This window comes from Schistosoma haematobium, chromosome 3 (assembly GCF_000699445.3).
Source record: "Schistosoma haematobium chromosome 3, whole genome shotgun sequence".
NCBI classification, from domain to species: Eukaryota; Metazoa; Platyhelminthes; class Trematoda; order Strigeidida; family Schistosomatidae; genus Schistosoma; species Schistosoma haematobium.
In genome coordinates, this window is record NC_067198.1 from 9,603,383 (window position 1) to 9,623,862 (window position 20,480).

Sequence of the window (20,480 nt, forward strand, 5' to 3'; positions counted from 1 at the left end):
AGGTCATCAGTAACCCAAACAGCTCAGTAGTGATATCTATGATGGTGAGACTCAGTAAAACGCGCTCAAATCCCACAGGGAGAGTGGGCTCACCCGAGACTCCAGGTAAGTCGCTGACTGCCTTCAGTCACCTAAAACCAAACTACATAGTGAACCAAATGTTGAGTCAATATGATTAGTGTCTACATCACAACTTGATGGATAGAGTTTGGTAGGCACGAAAAAACAAATAAATATGATAATGGGCACTAATCAGGTAGAAAATCAGGTTGTCAGGATTATTTATTGATTAGTATATCAACTGTAAAAACCAATTTCGTTTCAAAGTGGCATGAGTTGGTGCTAAACAAGATGATTTTGGACAAGTGTTTAATCCTTGATGCAAAATTCTTAACAATATGCATTGACGGTTCTACATGAAAAAAAAACTGAAAACACCCAATCAATACAGTACGATGGATGCTTATAGATCACTAAATCAGAGTCCAGTTCTTTACATCTTCAACTTCATTTATTTATTAGTATAGCACAAATTTTGCACAACTCTATCAGTTCATTAACGTCAAGAACCACGATGCTATACTATAACTTCGGGACATTGATATTGAATGTAGCTGGTAGTGAGTATTCTGATCAGTATTTACTTACATGGCTTGTTGCGAGCTATGAGGTTTGAAGACAGTTTTCATTATGGAATAATATCAACAAAAGAACCATTGAAGGTCTGGGAATACGAAACAGTGTTTTCGCTCCGAACTTGATCTGTTTAACAGAACACGATCATAGCACCAGCAGATCTCATAGAGAATCGGACCGATGGATCATACTATTAGATTCGGTCAATTCATGATAACAAATAATTATTTATTTCCATCATTTGACAACAATTTTAATCCCAGATTGAGTGAACTCTACAAGTCACAACGTCTTAATAGAATTTCTATATTCAATCTTGAAGTTCGTCTTTAATGATCGCACATTTATTGTTTCGTTGACGGATTGAGAAAGCAAGTCCAATTTAGACATTATTGAAGATGTGAGTTGTTAGATTATAGACTTAGTAACCTAAATGTATTGTTCACATCATCTACCTTGTAGCTCATGTACTTAAGCTTGTTTGGGAAGGAGGTTATTGGTGCCCAGACTGAAAGTAAATAACTAACTACCTGTTCCTAATTTCTATTGGTTAACTAGCTGGTAGCAGTTTATGCTGAAGATAACCTTAAATTATGTTTCCTTTTAGATGTGGAATTTAACATTATATAATTATTGATCACTACAGCTTAACGTACAATTTATGGTTGTGTTTTTCTGTGTTTTATAAATCATTTTCTCGCTTTGCTGAACAAACATTCAAATGAGTAGCTTTTTCGTTTCTTTCTGAAGAAGAGTGATTACATCATCAGTTCGATCAAATTTTAACCAGCTCTCCTCCCTAAGATCAGTCATGCATTCTTTTAGGCATAGCAACACTTGCTCAATTTTATATTCACACTATATCCAGCATTCGTTTTTTAAATAAACTTGTGTTATGGAAACAGTAGAATAAAAATCCTTTAAATTGAAGAACACCTACCTCCGCATAAGTGATTACACGGAATCAATAAAAATAAATTTGTATCTATGTAATTGTGTGAAATGGAAAGAGATTTACTAGTAACGATGAGAAGCGTACTAAATGAAGTGCAAAATATGGTTTTTAGTCATAACGATAAGAAAGGAAGTTGCGTATATTTTTGTTATGTTAAAGGATTGAAGTAAGAAATTATGAATGTAAGTTCCATACTGGATGACACTTATCAGAAGGGTGTTTCCATAATCATGATGGAACTGATGTCACTGAAGTCAATGGAAAGCCCAATGTGTTATTTAAGTCACAAGTACCATTCCGTTAGGAATATTAGCTATTCTCATCTTACCCATTCCTTACAGCTGACCTAATCCTACCATTTAAGTTTCTGTTGTAACTATCAAGTCAATTCACTGAACATCACAAAAAATTTTATTCACACAAATCATTTGAAATTTAGATCTTCATATTTTATCCATGATTAATTTGTTATTCACATAACATTACGTAATTTGGTTACTCTTGGTACTATTATTTACTTCAAATAGCTTACTATATTCGATTGATTATATTCAAAGTAAATGTATTGTTCAAAGGAATAACACGTGCCTAGTTTCTAAGTCATAGTTATAAACACTATATATGAAATATCTATGAAAAATACTTACATACTATTTGGGGTTTTTTCTCATTTCAACACATTTCACTTTATTTCATTCCAAATTAACAGTTTATATAACTTCTCTTTTCTCAATTGATTGTACACAAATATCAATTCAGAATATCAATATTAAGAAAAGTTTGAATAATCTCCATGTCTAGAATCTCGACGTAGTTTTGATTTGTCTTTGCTAACATGTGTGTATCCTGTACTGATTACCTCGATATAATCATTTTCATAGGGTTTCTTTTTTTAAATAAAACAAATTGATTTGTGACTATCAATGGGATTCAGGAAACTCATTTTATCCTATTCAGGACTTATCAGTTGGAAATTGATCACACTAACAATAGTTTGATGAGTCATGATTAAATTGCCTTCAAACTAAAGTAAACAGAAGAAAGAAAACAAAATAAGATTCAATTGAGAGATTTGCGGAACTTACATTAACCTGATGATTAGTCTTTGTCACGAATTATTATCGATCAAGAAATTGTCAAAAACGAAGAAACACTGTGTAGCTATTCCATTCTAACATATGACTCTTCAACAATGAACAACTATGACCTCACAATATATAAATAAAAACATTAAATGATAGTATCGTTACAACATGTGGAGACGCAGTAACGAAGAGTTATGTACTAGGATGAAACAGACATATAATGCTTCCTAGTCTTCAAAGGTTACTTCAGTTGATATCAATCACTAACTACTATCAACTTCAATTTAAAATTACGTCTGAATAGACAGTACGTTACCAAATAATTACATCATATTACTATATACTTTGGTTCAAGCTTAAATAAACTAGATGACTATTCTACAAATCTGATTTCTCTTTTTGACACGATTTATCTCACATTCTAATATTAATGTTGCCATATCATGATCTCAATAGCACTACTAGAAACTGAGTACATCTACCATACTGAAGTCCAAATTCAAGAATCTTAAAATTTTTCAGTTAGTTCTCCAACATGGAGTTTGTCTTTAATCATGAATCATACATCCATTGATGTCGATGATTTATATAAAAATTTATTGTTGGGAAAATCAGTACCAAAGTTTCCCAACACTTCGTTTTCGTTTGTATCAGTAAATTATTTTAATGTAGTGTGATTGATGAAGTTATTATAATATGTTAGTGCGAAAGAAGGTTTAAAACTGTTTATTATCATAGCATTCTAGCAATGAAATAATTCAAATCAAACAAGAGGATGAGTGATTGTTGAAGAAATTCATCGTTTTATCAGTCTCCAGAGATAGTAGAATGACTCAATATCACAAACTTACTTATGATGTCCGACCGATATTTTCAATGCGCTGTAGTTACCTAGAATATTTTGTCTGCCTTATTTGCATAGTGTTAATTTGAACCTACACAATCTAATGGGTCTCTATCTTGGCTTACCTTAACCAGATGACATGACTACTCTGGTTCCTTAGTACGTTTGGATAACAGTCAAGATTTTATTAGATAGGCGTGTCTTTCTAAATGCGAAGAGAATAGAATTGTAACATGGATAAGAAGCATTCAAGCTGCTGCAGGCACTAGGTCCACATTAATGGTTCATTCAACACTCACTGATGGCTTACTTGAATATTTGGGTTACCTTTTTTTGCTATGTAGATATTTCAACCATTTATAGAACCTTGCTTCTTTTAACACATCATTGTCTATCAATCGTATAACCTATCCAGATGTGTTTCTGAAACATTTACGAACTTTCGTTGTACAAGTTACAAAAAGGTACAATCAGAGATACCGTGGTGGTTGGAAATATGCATTGAAAATAATGATTATCATTCAGATGTCAATTATTGAATTGCTAACTTCTACCTGGCGATCACTAATTGGCAAAGTGGACTGTCTTCAATTCCTACTAAGTCTAAACATGTATCATAATCGTGGTGTAATCACAATTCAATAATCCTAGTTAAATGATTTACAAGACGACTGATTTGTATCACTACGAGATTTTAATATTTATAATCAGGACCGATCAAGAGATAAGAAAAGGAAACTTGTTGAAATACTTTGTGCTGAGAATTATTGAATGTACCAAAAGTATAATACTGTGTAAAGTCATTAATAATAATGATAATAATGATAATAATAATAATAATAATAATAATAATAATTCATCTACGTTAGCCATCACTGACCTTGATGACGTTCAGTGATCAGTTTTCCGAGGCTGGAATATGTTCAGGGTGACGGACTAATTTGGCTAAGGTTCAATGTTATTTCATCAATCATATAAGCTTTTAGAATTAGCATTCTGTTAGTGTTTAAGACATAATCAAGTAATTAAAATAATTAGAACTTATAAAAATAAAGAAATATGTAGTTCACTAAGATACTATGTACTTCATAATAATAGAGATTGAAGGCCCTAGATTCAAATCCCGCATGCGGGATCGTGGATGCGTGCTGCTGAGGAGTCCCACAATAAGACGAAATGGCCGCCCAGTGCTTCCAGGTTTTCAATGGTGGCCTAACATCAATCGATTCATGATCTCAATTAAGACCTAACAATCTCCACAACCCCTATACTGATAATAGAGATTTTGTTAATCTATGTAATTTATTTGTTTGAGACCACATTATTTCTGGGAAAGTAATCTGTGCATAGAACTAATTGTGTTTAAAGTTCTGCTGATCTTTTTTTATGCCAGTATCATCAGTTTTCTCATTCTTTCTTTAAACTATTATCCTCCGTTCGTAAATTATTCTTAATGACCTCATTAGAAAGTCGAATAGCGAATACAATAAATATTCATTAATTTTCACTTTCATTGAAAGTAACTATCACAAAATGCTACCAACATTCTTATGTCATAGTAATGAAAAGTCCATGTTACTTGTTGAATAAGAGAAGTGATTTACTGGTAGATATCTATCTTAAAAAATAAAAAAATAACATACAAAGTGTACTATGGTGAACATGTTTTTTTCTTTTGACTCAGTAGAAACATTATCAATGTAAATGTAGATACTAAAATCTTTTTCTTAGTTGATATACTAAGAAAAAAGATAATAATTACTGAACTAATTAAATTGGTGTTGTTTACTTGTATCTTCCCATTATTGCTTAGGATTGCAATCAATCGGTCTCTTATTAGCATATTTGCATCCTGTGCGTATTGCCTCGATATTGTCTTGATTCACAAGCATTAATAGCCAAGATGGATAGTGGTTAGCAGTGGAATCCAAGCAAACAATACCCCCAAATGCCCTGGTATGACCGAGAGTGTGAAGAATCCGCTCTCCCTCTACAAATGTTTTCGCATGGCCACGCGTATATAGCCTCTACCAGGGAAGTCCTACTCACTGCCTACTCGTGGCAGAGGTGTTGATTGCGAAATTGAGAAAACGAAAAGCGAATATCTGGTACTTTAACCGGGTTGATGGACACATAGGGAAGTTGGAAAACACTTATTCCAAAGCAATGGTGCACATGGACTCCAGTATCCTGACGGAACAAATGGAGTATGAACCAATCGTTGGTCATCGGCTACCGTGGAACTGCATCTCCTTACGATGCTCCATTGCTTTGTGGATCAGACCTTCAGGCTGAAGGCTCCGGGTGTGGCCCACTAAAGAAACCACCTGCTTCTGTTTGGGCAGCCGGGAAGTATCACAACCCTCACGCAAACCAAATGATATTTGTGTGGTGCATATGTATCTGGTGCCCCCTTGTACCAATATCTGTGTGTTCAGATAAACAAACAAAACTTCATCCCACTGCACAAGCAAGTGACTATCAGAACTCAGTAGCTAAGTGGATAAAACGATGAAGTTTGAAGTGAACGATACTGAGCTCGAGTCCCAGAGTGAACATCAACTCTGGGAAGTAGATACATTCAGCTAACGATTCCCAAATAAGACAAAACCCTCATCCTGCTAGTCACTATCCACTTTTGCTTATAAATTATTGAATTAAATTTTATTATTTGATTATTAAGTTTCTAGAAAATTCTAGAACAATGACCATCACACTATTTTAGCTATGATACACAATTATTTACCTTCATAAGTTTTAACTTAATAACTTCGAAACAACTGTTATTTCAATCATCATCATCATCATCATCATCATCATCATCATCATCATCATCATCATCATCATCATCATCATCATCATCATCATCATCATCATCATCATCATCATCATCATCATCATCATCATCATCATCATCATCATCATCATCATCATCATCATCATCATCATCATCATCATCATCATCATCATCATCATCATCATCATCATCATCATCATCATCATCATCATCATCATCATCATCATCATCATCATCATCATCATCATCATCATCATCATCATCATCATCATCATCATCATCATCATCATCATCATCATCATCATCATCATCATCATCATCATCATCATCATCATCATCATCATCATCATCATCATCATCATCATCATCATCATCATCATCATCATCATCATCATCATCATCATCATCATCATCATCATCATCATCATCATCATCATCATCATCATCATCATCATCATCATCATCATCATCATCATCATCATCATCATCATCATCATCATCATCATCATCATCATCATCATCATCATCATCATCATCATCATCATCATCATCATCATCATCATCATCATCATCATCATCATCATCATCATCATCATCATCATCATCATCATCATCATCATCATCATCATAAATGGATCCAAAATAGAAGAAAAAATGAAGATAAATCTATAAAATAAATAACCGCGTATAGTCTAAAATCACCAGTTATCATTAATGATTTACCTAAGTATAGCAATAAATTTGAATAATGTATATAAAGTGATTTAATGCCTTAACAAGAAATAATTAATAAGGTGGAAAGAAAGAACAAGCCTATTTTAATGATCACATCTGTTTGTTTGTTTGTTTTTACTTTTTCTGCCTCAAACAGAAAAACAAAAAAATAAACAGATTTTGACAGTCAGTAGATGAACCGAAGGAAAAAAAGAGAAAAGAAAAGAAAAGAAGAAAGAAAAAGCACAACAATTGAATAATAAAGGTTAAGCATGATCAAAATTAGTTTTTATAATCATCACAAATACAAACAAAGTGAATTACTAATCAATGAATGCTAGAATTGAATGAATTAAATAAATCAATAATTGTCATTATATTCTGGGGTTTTTTTTTGACAAGTAAGTGATTAATTGATTTTGAGGTCGAATTTATCAATAAACATTATTGATTTATTGAATAAATGATTCATATATATGTATATGAAAATAAAAGAAGCGGGAATTCTAAACAAATGATCATCATTTATATGATATAATATCTTTTTTCTAATGAAATACATGTCAAAGAAATTATTACAGAAATAGATCTTTTTTAGAGATGAATAATGTTTCTGTATCGTATCAGAAGGGGTTACGTGGAGATTGCAGTAACTTCAACAGTTGAGATCATGTGTTAATTGAAACTAGACCACTATGGAAAACCTGGGATCATTGAATGGCCGTTTCTTCCTATTATGGAACTCCTCAGAAGTGCGCATCCAAGACCCCGCCTTGCGGGATTCGAACTCAAGACCCATCAGTCTAGCGCGCGAGCGCTTAACCTCTACACCACCGAGCTGGCCGGCATCCAATGGTGTTAGTGTCTAACTTCAACTAATCCACGAAATTGAGCGACACATCCACCACTGTCATCAGTGAGTTACTATTATCTCATAGCTGACCCAGTTGAACTCCACTGGTCACTGCTGCTCACTAGAACTCCAGTATATATCTCTTGAAGCCAGTCACTAGTGAGCATATGTTGATTAGTATTAGAAGGGGTTATGTGGAGATTGCAGTAACTTCAATAGTTGAGATCATGTGTTAATTGAAGCTAGACCACCATGGAAAACCTGGAACCACTGGATGGCCGTTTCGTCCTATTGTGCGGCTCCTAAGCAGTGCATGGATAGAAACTCAGTGATGATAATGATGAATGTGTGGCTCAATTTCGTGGATTAGTTGAAGTTAGAAATTAACACCGTTGGATGCTGGGTAGCTCAGTGGTGTAGAGATTAAGCGCTAAGTCCTGGGTTCAAAGCTGACGATGAGGGGTCGTGGATGCGCACTGCTGAGGAGCCCTATACTATATATACTATGGGTTAAATAGAGCAATAAATTCAAGAATGTTTTGGCTTCAGGCATATATAAACATAAGAATTCCAAAAAACCACAGATTATTCAGTGTTTTGAGAGAAAAATAAAGCTATTACCGTTCATTGAATTCACATTGTTTTGTTTCAGTAATGAACTTTTTCTATTGAATAAATGAATTCTCATTGTTTAGTTTTTAGTATAAGTCAGTATGGTGATGAAGTTTAGAGATGGTATTGTAATGTGTGCTACTGATGTCAATCGATAAAAGTAGTATGTATCATCAGTCGAATATGAAATGTTTGGCAACAAAAGGTTAAAAAGATCGAAGAAAAAAGAATGAGAACAGAGAGTGATTGGTGTGGAAATGGATAAACAATTGACTGATATTTTGCAAATCAAGAATTTACTGTACGGTTCTCAGACTTTACTAAGAAATTCTGTAATTTTGTGTTCTAATACATTCTGTTATCCCCATTGGTGTTATCGTTTACTACAGTACATGATTCTATACTGTAGTGGGATGTAAAATAGGAACTTATTACAAGATCATTATTTAATAATTACTGTATTAAAGATCAACAATTATTACCTATCATCTCAAACCTCAACACTTTATCCAGTAAGATGCTGAGTTTAGATAATTACTAACTCGTATAATAATTTATATATTCTGAAAATAAAAATTACAGAATTCACGCCAGTTTAGAGGCATGATCAATTTGATATAAATAGTAACATTAGATGTACAAAACAAACATGTGATAGAAGAAAGTTTCAAGTATGCTAGTTCAGTAATTGTTTAGGTAGTACATGTATTACAGCGATCCAATGCATCAGCCGGAAACTTTTAATGTTTCTTAAATGGACATCCTGTTGATTTATGAACGGAGTAATTAAGGTCACTTTCTGTGTCAGATTGAATTAATGGTTATTATCTACAACTAGAGAAATTAATGTGAAAACAGAGAGCACGCCACAACAAAGCAGTAATTACCAAAATATACCAATCAGGTCTACCTAAATGCGTGTGTCATGTGACACAGTGATATACTGTTGATGCTATACAAATTAGTTAAACTTGCTAGGGACGGTGTTAACATAAAGTGACAGCAAGTAGGTGGTTTTACTTAGGGAATGCATTAATAAAAATGGCTAAACATTTAAAGTTCCTATAATACTACTTGTGGAATGAGATACACTTACAGGTGCTAGAACATTCAATGCATTTTCAGAGTAGTATGCATCGATGCAGCGAACAAATAATGAGAGTGATTTTATCGTACGGATAGATTGTGATAGGTTATTTCAGAGTCTAGACAATTTACAGGTAGAGTAATTCATATAAAGAGATGACTTAGAATAAGTTTGTTTCACTATTGTCAAGGAACTACGAATGTCATGATGAGAAGTTTCTGCATATTGAATCACGTGATTGGATGTAAAGGGTAGTTTATTAAGTGATTTGAAGGAAAAGATAAGATTTAGTTTGAGGCTTCTCTTCCATAAAGGGTCTAGCCCAAGTTTATTACATCTAGAATTATAATTTAAGGTACAATCAGATCCAAGAATACGAAGTGTAAATCGTCTCTGTACTGATTCCAGCTTTCATTTATCCTTTATGCACGCACTGTTAAGAATAAACGTGCGGTATTCTAGAAGTGGCCGAACACAAACTTTGTACATTAAAATACGTGACTCATTGTTATAAAGGTCCCGAGCTATGTAACCTACTAGACGTTGAGACTTAGAGGTTTGTTTCAATATCTGTTCTGTAAACGACAAGTCGTGGGAGTACCTAAGTCTACTATTGTATATAACCTAGACAACACTTCTCCATTTATGGTAAGATATAAGTTGAGTGATGTATCGCCGAAGCATATCCACCCACATTTAGCCGTATTAAGCTCCAGTTGCCATTTTAAGCACCACTGTGCTACCTTGTTAAGCTCCATGCTGATGCAATTTTGCAAATTTTCCAGCTCATGTGGAGAACATGAATATACTACTTTAAGATCATCTGCATATAGAAGGAGCTTACACACACGAGAACCACAAATATCATTGATAAACACTAAAAAGAGCAAAGGGCCTAAGACACTTCCATGTATTACACCACTTCTAACAGGGACAACGTTAGACAATGAAGAGTTAATTTGAACTATTTGATGTCGATTGCTGAGAAAGGAGTCAAACCAAGCTAGCAAAGGATTTTGAACCCCATAAGATGCGAGTTTACCTATAAAAAGTTGATGGCTAACCATGTCGAAGGTTTTAGAAATGCCCAGATATAGCACTAAGACTAGATATCCTTGGCTACGTAGAGAATAGACTAAATTAAAGAAGTCAAAATGATATGTCATGCAAGATCGATTTTTAAGAAATCCATGTTGATTATCATTGATAAATTTTCCAGCGAGGAAATAGTTAGAGAATTCATCACTTATAATTTTTTCCATAATCCTAGAGATAACTGGAGTAATATTTATTGGCCGGTAATTGTTCATGTCAGTCTTATCTCCAGATTTGTAACGTAGTATGATGTACGCGGTTTTCCAACAGCAAGGGTAAGAACCAGTTTCCATAGAGAGAGTAAACAGCTTTAGAAGAAGAAGTGGAATATCTGGACCACCATACTTGTAGAGAAAGGTTGAAATCCCGTCTACTCCGTGACCTCTCGAAAGCTTAAGGGTAGCCTTAATAATTTTCATGCATGTGAAGGAGATAGATGTTATTGGGTTGCTAGTCACGGAAATAAATCTTGAAACAGAACTACTTATGATTCCTACACCATTCGCAAAAATACCACTGAAAAGGTCTGCTATAGTTTGAGAGTCGTATATAAAAGTGCTATTATGCTAGATGCATGGTATATCAATATTTTGAGTTGCTTTAGCGCGTTTATTGAAAAGGAGAGCTACGTTTTGTATCTTTGAGTTAGTATTAAGTGCTAGTATCTCCTCATCAATGGCTTTTAAGCTATGTTTGTCTTTAATTTGATCAAAAATTATTGTTATTTGTGCAACTGCCGTGATGTCGTTCGACTTAAAATAACGATTCGGTAGGCGTCTTAGTTTATTATGATATTTAGCTGGTATATATAATTCGTAAGGTTTACTAAACCTGTACGTTTTAAGATGTACACAGGAATCTAAACAAGAGTTAACGACCACATAGAATCCGTCGATATCATCCATGAGACTACTACATGAAAAATTATCCCAGTCTGAAAGTTTAATCAATGAATGCAGGAGGTCCCAGTCAGTATGCTTATAGTCTCTATATTGACAGGTTTTTTGAATGGGTCGGCTATAAGAGGGATAGATAGAGAGAGCTCTTACTACTATCTTATGTTCACTGCTTCTAAATTCATCGTATACTTTTACAGATAGTGGGATAACATCTTTACTAAATATTAGATCGAGTACTCCAGTTAATCCCAGAATAACTGAAATCCCCAGTGATAATCTTAGCACTAAAGTTTAGAGCAGATGCATGTATGAATGCATTGATAATAAGATCATTCCCATTATCCGAACTATCAGGAGCTCTGTATATACATCCAAAGAGTAGACTATGATTCAGAGTGTTGACTGATATCCAGAGTGATTCTGGCAAACTATTCAGAACACTATCTTCAACTTTATTGGTTGTTATGGTATCCAAAGTATATATAATACAACCACCTCCTCGCTAAGTTTCTCTGTCACAGCGATAGAGTCGATAGTTCTGGATATTTAATTCTGAATCAGATACTGCTTGAGAGCACCATGTTTCAAAGATAAGTATGAAAGAAGGCTTGGCTAGAAAAGCTAATGTTCTCAAGGCTGAGATTTTGTTCAGAAGTGAACATGCGTTGATAAGTAATAAGTTTAAGATGGAGTATGGAGTGTAAAAACACCGAGAGCTTCCCTATCGATGTTGTGTATTTTAAATTTGCATAGACTGTGGTTTGTTATGCATGACTGATCATATGGACTATCGCTTGAACAAACTGTAGTGCTAGTGGGACCAGGGATTTATGAAGGCCAAAAAATCATTATTTTGATAAAGTGGATTAATTTTTTTGAATTTGACTAGGCGGACAATTAAGACAGACACCTGGTAGTTGATGTTGGGTTGTTGGTGAGTAACCCAGTAGTCCATCTTGCCCAAAGGGAAAGTGTTGAGAAAAGTTACGTCTTACAGTTTTTCTATTTAAAACGTTTGAGGGTAACCGTGGGGCACGTTGGTTCACTGAGGTCTGTCTAATATTAGACCTGCTTACACAATGATTGTAGTGGCCGTCTTGTGAGACGTTTGAATCTTATTAAGTATCTTGTGATTAATATCAGATGGGTTTTGTGGATATCATAGTAATTTCAATGGTTAAGATCATGAGTTAGTTGAAGCTAGACCACCATGGAAAACCTGGAAGCACTGGACGGCCGTTTTGTCCTATTCTGTGATTAATTGAAAGGCATTTAAAATTTTAAAAAATCGCTTTCATAATTCAAAAGCTACCTGAACTTTATGCTGATGATGTCATTTAGGGAAACGATGAAAGCTCTACGATCAAACCATCCAGCTCACAGAACAAAACTTCATCAAAATCATCCACCTGGTCTACAAATCTTCCCCATCATCTTAGTTACATGAGTTATTAAAACATACCATCTTGTATTGTAAATAATTTGAAATATGTTACTAAGAATCTCTTGTCCAAGATCCATTTGCTGTCACTAAATTAAAAATGTAGAAAGAAAATGTATGCAACAGATATTTTAAAATATATTATCTCTAAACCAAGTAGTTTAAGCGTATAAATGTTCTCTTGAAGAAATCTTGATTTCAAACCCTTCAATTGTCTGAAATCACATTCTCTGAAAAATTCTACTTCACAATGTATGTGCATGAGACAATGTTAATTTATTATCTTCTTAATTCATTACTTACTTTATAAGACTAAATCAGCAACAATGTTTAGAAAAACAGCAGTAGCAACAAAATAGCGTGTGTTGAACACCATCGAAATACAATACAAGACAGAACCATTAAAAGATAAAAATATAAATGGTCTACCAGGTCCACTACACTATTATCCACTAGTTATCCTAATTCAGTTTGGGTTTATATTAGTATAAAATCTTATTTGATCGAGATTTCTTATTAGTTGGTATACATTATAAAAGTGTGGTTGCAATTATGAGGCTGAGAATAGCTCAAAAGTGTCGTCACTGATGGAGAATTTGAGTTCTACCCTCAATATTACAAGTACGCTTTGCTGACAAATCCTGACTAGTACGAAACAATGGTCAAGCAGAGTATCAAATCCACAACCACTCATCCTCTAATTAAGCTCATCATCAGAAATTCTTATTCTCATTTTACCTACCTTTTATTCTTGTCTAATGATAATTTCACATGATTTAATTAGCAATATTCAACTACTTTATTCATATTCATATCACCAAAGTACAAAGTGATCACAGAATACTAAGTAAACGATTTAATTCTCTTTACTTATAGTTCAGGAGTACTAAAGACATTATTGAATATATAACATTAGTAATATAGTAACACAAATTGAATTCTTAATAAGATAACAAGAAACCTCGGCGAGACTAATTACGTATAAGATAACAGGTCTCGGATTTTAGCGCGAAATTCACTCATCCATTCGGCAAAATAAAGTTTTGGCATTATAGCTGATGTCAGTTCGTAATGAAAACCCTAAATATCATTCTTAACTTAAACCGTCAACTGTAAATCATAATTCGTAGTCATCACATAGGTTTATAATCCTCATTTAGTCCTAGTTATTTGGTGGTTACTATCAAGGTCATTCCAGCGTCATTCAAAAGATCGTCCATAAATTATAGTTTCACTAAAATTTCTACAAAATATACACTAAACTATTAACAACTTTCTAACATTTTTTTCTTCTTCTGATTACACAATGAAAGTATTCACAATAATCTTACCACATCTATTCATCATGAAAGTAGACATGGCATACTTGATTAAATGTTTAACCTGCTGTGATAAGAGAAATGTAATTGTTATAACATTTGTAATATAACAACATTTAATATAAATTATATCAAGTGCTTATTGAATAGATAGCAAATGTTAATGTGATAGTAAGTTTGTACAAACAATCAATTATGAAATAACAATAGAAAGTGTCAAAACATTTAACATACTTGATTTTTGTTGTTGTTGTTATGCTTCCTAAGCATTTTGGGTATCAAATATATAATATGTAAATTTAAGAGTACAAAACTTCTATAGAATTTAAACCGCTAAACCTCAGTTCAAGTAATAGAAAAATAAATGCACGTTTTTAATTTACATATATGAAACAATAATCGCCAGTTATTTTGTAAGCTTTTTCCAATCCTTGACAACTGCATAGTATGAGACTCTTCAGTAGTGTGCATCCACGATCCTGCCTCGCGGGATTCGAACCCAAAACCTTCGGTTTTGCGTGTGAATGATTAAACTCTAGACCAATGGGCGAGATCGAAAGTGCTGAGTTTGAATCGTGCGAGCTCACTACTGAAGAGTCCTATACTAGGACGAAACAGTCGTCCAGTACTTCCAGGTTTTTCATGGTGGTCTAGCTTTAATAGACTCATGAATTCAACTATCAACTTACTACAACCTCCACAAAACCCCTTTCTGATAATTGCATATTACTCATTAGTGTTTTGTTATTTTATATGTTTTCTTTGTGGAAAAGTTAACTTATAAACTGAATTCATGATTTCAAATACTCAATCTGAAATGCGACAGGTCTTTACATGTAAATAACTAGATAATATGGTTTCAAATAGGAAAAACTGAAATATCAGACTGAATAATGTGGAGTCTAACAGGTCAATTTATTGATTTACGTTACTATGATAAAACAAATGAATGTTGTAAGAACAAAAAAAGTATGAAAATTAAAATTATGGGAAGAATATCAGCTGAATGATTTCAGTAAATTATCACAATCAAACTCTCCGAAAAATGTGATAGTGTCAATAAAAGATCATAAATCTTCCCTTATGACCATACACACTAAAAAATGCTGAAGACTACCGACCAACGTAGTAAGTAGAATAAATGAACTAAACTGAATTTTTTTCGGGTCAACTGATGAAAGTCGATTTTATAAAGTTGTAATATCTAATTCAAATCTTGTAGTCAGTTCGAAGATGTTTACCATGAACTGACAGCATATAAAGAACTATTAGAAACAAGGAAAAACTTGACAACCGTATTGTCCTAGTTTAAGACTCATGAACAAGACATATAAACGAGCATGAGATCCATCGTTGTACCTTTATGTCGTCCGACTAACATGGAACCACTCAGCCACTGAGTTAGAATTTACCAGTTCACGTCAATGAGAAAACAAATGTTTGATAAGAAACTACTTTAACAGCAAATTGATCAGTAAAATTCAATTAGCATTAATGGACTAACCAAATATAACATCGGTCACATCTCAATGATCAGTCAGTTGTAATTTGCTTACTCCTGCAGAAGGTTAACCATGGCATAAATAGATTAGTTTCAGCATTTCAGATGGTGAAAAATAAGTGATACGAGTTTGAATTCTACAATGAATATCAGTTACCCTAAAGAATGTTGATCTATCTTGTTAAAACTTATCATTTATCACAAGAAACCCAAGCCGAACAGAGTTTCTTATTGACTTCATTCAATCACTTAACAGACTATCATAACTCTGAAACTTTCAATATCTGAACTAAATACACATGATATTGATGAATATTTCTCATTGTAATTTTAGGATGGATTGTTTCATTTCATTGGGATTTTCCTTATAATATATTAACTAAGCTTAATAAATTAATATAAGTAATAAATGTTAGTTATTTTCAAATAAACTAAGAATTTCAATAGTTCAGATCATGAGTCAATTGAAGTTAGACCACCACAGGAAACCTGGACACACTGGATGGCCATTTCGTCCTAGTATAGGAATCCTCAGTAGTGCGCACTCACTACCCCGCCTTGCGAGATTCGAACCCAGGACCTATCAGTCTCGCGCGCGAGCGTTTTACCTCTGCACCACTGACCTGTCTGGCATCCAACGGTGTTAATGTCTAACTTCAACTAATCCACGAAATTGAGCGACACATTCACCATTATCATCAATGAGTTACTATTATCTCACAACTCACCCAGTTGAATTCCACTGGTTACTGCTTCTCGCTAGAACTCCAGGATATACATCTTAAAGCTAGTTACTGATACTAAACTAAGAATTCTTCACAGTTATTTCTTACTTGTTGACTAATGATTAATATGTTAGTCAATTTAATTATCTATATTCTATCAGGTAGAAGATTTTTAAGAAAATAAAATGAACATAACTATTAATCAACTAGAAGAAAAATATGCAAAAGCCATTAATTTAACAAAGTGTTCATGTTGATTGACATTATCCATTGTACAACATGTTAACTATGATTGATATCTATTATGAACACTAGTATATTCTATTCCATGAAACAGTAATACTATTACTACTACTACTGCTACCACCACTACTACTACTAGTAATAATAATAATAACAATAATAATGATTTAATGACTCTTATCGACTATTTGTAGATAATTGTCTATGAGATCTGACCAAATGGCACTAATCTATCAAAACATAATGAACTTCTTTACACATTCATATATATAAATGAAGTAAGAAATTAACATTCCCATATGTGTAATTCCAAATGAACAATGAAAAATTTAGTGTTTTTCTTTTCTTCAATGAAAACAAACTTAATAAGGTTAACAATTGTTAATATTAAAGCCAACGAAATGTTTTAATCTTATATGAATGTATTCAATAAGCATTGATGCATAGTAAATGATTGTTTATTAAAGTATAGAGATTAAAGAATTATAGACATATATTCATTGAATAATATGAAGATCTTTCACTTGAATAACAGCTGTCAATGAAAGGAAAGGAGGGTTAAATATATCAGTAAAGTGTTGTGGAAATTGGTGAGTTTTAATTGAGATAATGAATTGGTCAATGTTAGACTATCGTTGAAAACCTTAAAGCTCTAAAGATCTGTTTCGTTCTAGTATGGGAATCCTCAACAGTATGCATCCAGGTGCGTTTCCAGTTTTTCAATTGTGGTCTAACACTGATCGGATCATGATCGCTGTCTCTCTCTCTCTTCATATATATACAAGTAAATATGTTCTAGAAATGAAATGAAATAAATTTTAGATTTATTGCTGTTTTCATAATGTTTCCAGCAAAAGCGATAATTGTATTTGAATGAGTTTTATATAGACTAGTTTAATTTGTTGGTTGTATTCGCCATAGATTATTCTTATTTGAGATACCATTGAAAAGCAAAGGACACTGAATAACTATTTTGTTTTAGTATGTAATTCATTATGAATCCAAGACATTTAGGTCTCATGGTGAAGCCTTAACTATTAGAACTATTAAGTCGGCATCAAATGATACAATTACAATTTCAACAGATTTATGATACGGTACAATGACTATGTAATATTATCAGTGACAATTATTTCACTATCAAAATGTCCTGAACTCTACCAGTCACAGATTCTCAATAGAAATTCAGGAATAATTTGAAGTAAATCACTAAGGAGATGTTTAGTAAGATTTTTTAAAGGGTTTTATTATGATTCATATATATATATATATATATATATAGCAAGTGCAACACTAATGATCACACGTGTGTTTCCTAAAAACAATACAGACACTGATATTAGCACAAACATTAAAGTGTACTATTGTAAGCAATGATGGATGGTGGCTAGCAGTGGTATCCAGGACACGCGTTTCGTCCTATTTGGGACTCGTCAGCTGGATGTACCCGCATCTCAGAGTTGATGGTCACTGTGTTACTCGAACCCAGTACCATTCGCTTCAAACGCCATCGCCTTATCCACTCAGCTACTGAGTCCTGATAGCCACTTGCTTGTGCAATGTGGTGAATTTAAATTCACTTGGTATTGTTTGGCTTGTATCTTCTCATTGAGGTTTAATACTGCAATTAATCAGTCTGTTATTGGCATATGTGCATACTGTGCGTATGCCTCGATATTGCCTCAATTCACAAGCTTTTTGTAAGCAATGATGGATAGTGTCTAGCAGTGGAATCCAGGACACGCGTTTTAATTATGAGTGTGTATTTTACAAATAAAATGCCCATCACTTAGATAATGAATATCACTATGATTAAGGGCATTTATGCGTTATGATAATTTATAGTTTTTATTTTATATTTTTAAAAAATACATTTTTTAAAAACCTTTTCATCTGAGATTTTATGTTTTCTAAAATGAACTAACATTGTGGGACTTATAGGGGATCGGGTAGATATACTCAGGTCAAAGATGATTCATTACAGTTTTATTTTAACATTGACTTTGTGACTTGTAAAAATGTTGTATGATTGTCTTCAGAAAAACCACGAATCTATAAACCCTTCTTTGACTTCTATTCATCTCAGTTTCATTTGAGTTTTTAGGAATAGAATAACACATTAAAATGTCATTCTAAATGAAGGAATGAGTAGTGCAATAAATAATGTGGTCCATGTCACCAGTTAGGATATCATTTAAAAGTCAGTTGTCCATAAACAACTTCGTCCTAGTATAGGACACGCGAACTGGATACACTAATTACGAGAAGTATTTTCAGGAGCTCTAGTAAGAAGTTATAACCAGAGGAGTTCAGTCATATCGGACGTGAGGGAGTCACCTACCAATAATATTGGAAGATAGTTGCACAGTGTCTTAAAATGATTGAAATAAAACATGTAAGCCGATGGTTTTCAGCTGAGTAGTTTAAGCACTCTACACGAGCCCTGAATGTCATGTCTACGGTTTCTAGTGGGATGGTGAATAAACATTAGTGGAGATTCTTATGCCAGGATGAAATATTAGCACAGTGCTTCTTAATCATCAGTGGTTGTGTAACTAAAGTCAGTTCGCGATGTAAATTATGAATCTGCCTAAAATATGTAAGATTTTTATATGACAAACTAACTACAAGTAGCTATCCAGTTAACTAACGTATCGTTTAGAAAATTATGGGGTAATTTTTTTTTACTACACAGATGTTACTTTTCTACCAACTATATTGTACAAAGAATAAAACGAAGTAAGTTAACTAAAAATGACATTCAACTAGGGTGGTCGACAATCTTATAAAAGTGTACAATCAGTCCAGTTAAATTAATAATCATCATACATATGACAGGATCAAAAAAAGAATACAGTTAATTTCATTGTTGTCTACAAATTGAACACTGAAAGTATTTGATCTTTGAAATCTTTTTCAATATGATTTTCTATATATTACTGACTGTACACAATCAACTGAAATACAAAATGAGATTGGGATCTTGATGCGATACATGTTTCACTTAGTATTTATCGATGTTTGTATTTTTAATTTTAAAAAAAAACGAACAAACAAACATTATAAGACGACATTACACAGCTGCCAATAGATTTCATTTCGATTTTAAAGAATAGGGTAAGTAATACACAGAAAGAGATAGAAAGATTAAAATAAGGCTTTTTTTTAAACAACATTTAAGTTACTTGATCAGATATTCGTTAAGCTTCATTTCTGGGTTGTATTATTGATAGTGAAATGAATATCAAGATTCTATTTGTTTTGAGAACTAGTTAACAAAATGAGAAATTTAATATTTGACGTTTGTATTTGTTGCCTGTTAATTTTCTGTGACCAAAATGTTCATTGTACTCCGATTCATCAACTGAAAACCAAGGAGCACTAGACACCTGTTTCGTCTTAGTATTGAACACCCTAACAGTGCTGTTCTACGATATTGACAGGATCTTCAGGTATCGCAATGAACGCATTCATTTTAGTCCGTGGTGTTGGAATCTAATCATCAGTCACATTTTCATGTTCAATGTAACATCATCCAGTGTCATTGGCCGGTATTTACCGAATCTAATAATGTTCTGGATAAAAGATGGAATCTTAAAAAGAACCTCATAGTACGCCGAATTCAATGTCTTTTAAATCTGGAAGTTTCATTCTATAAAGGATCTCATCATTAT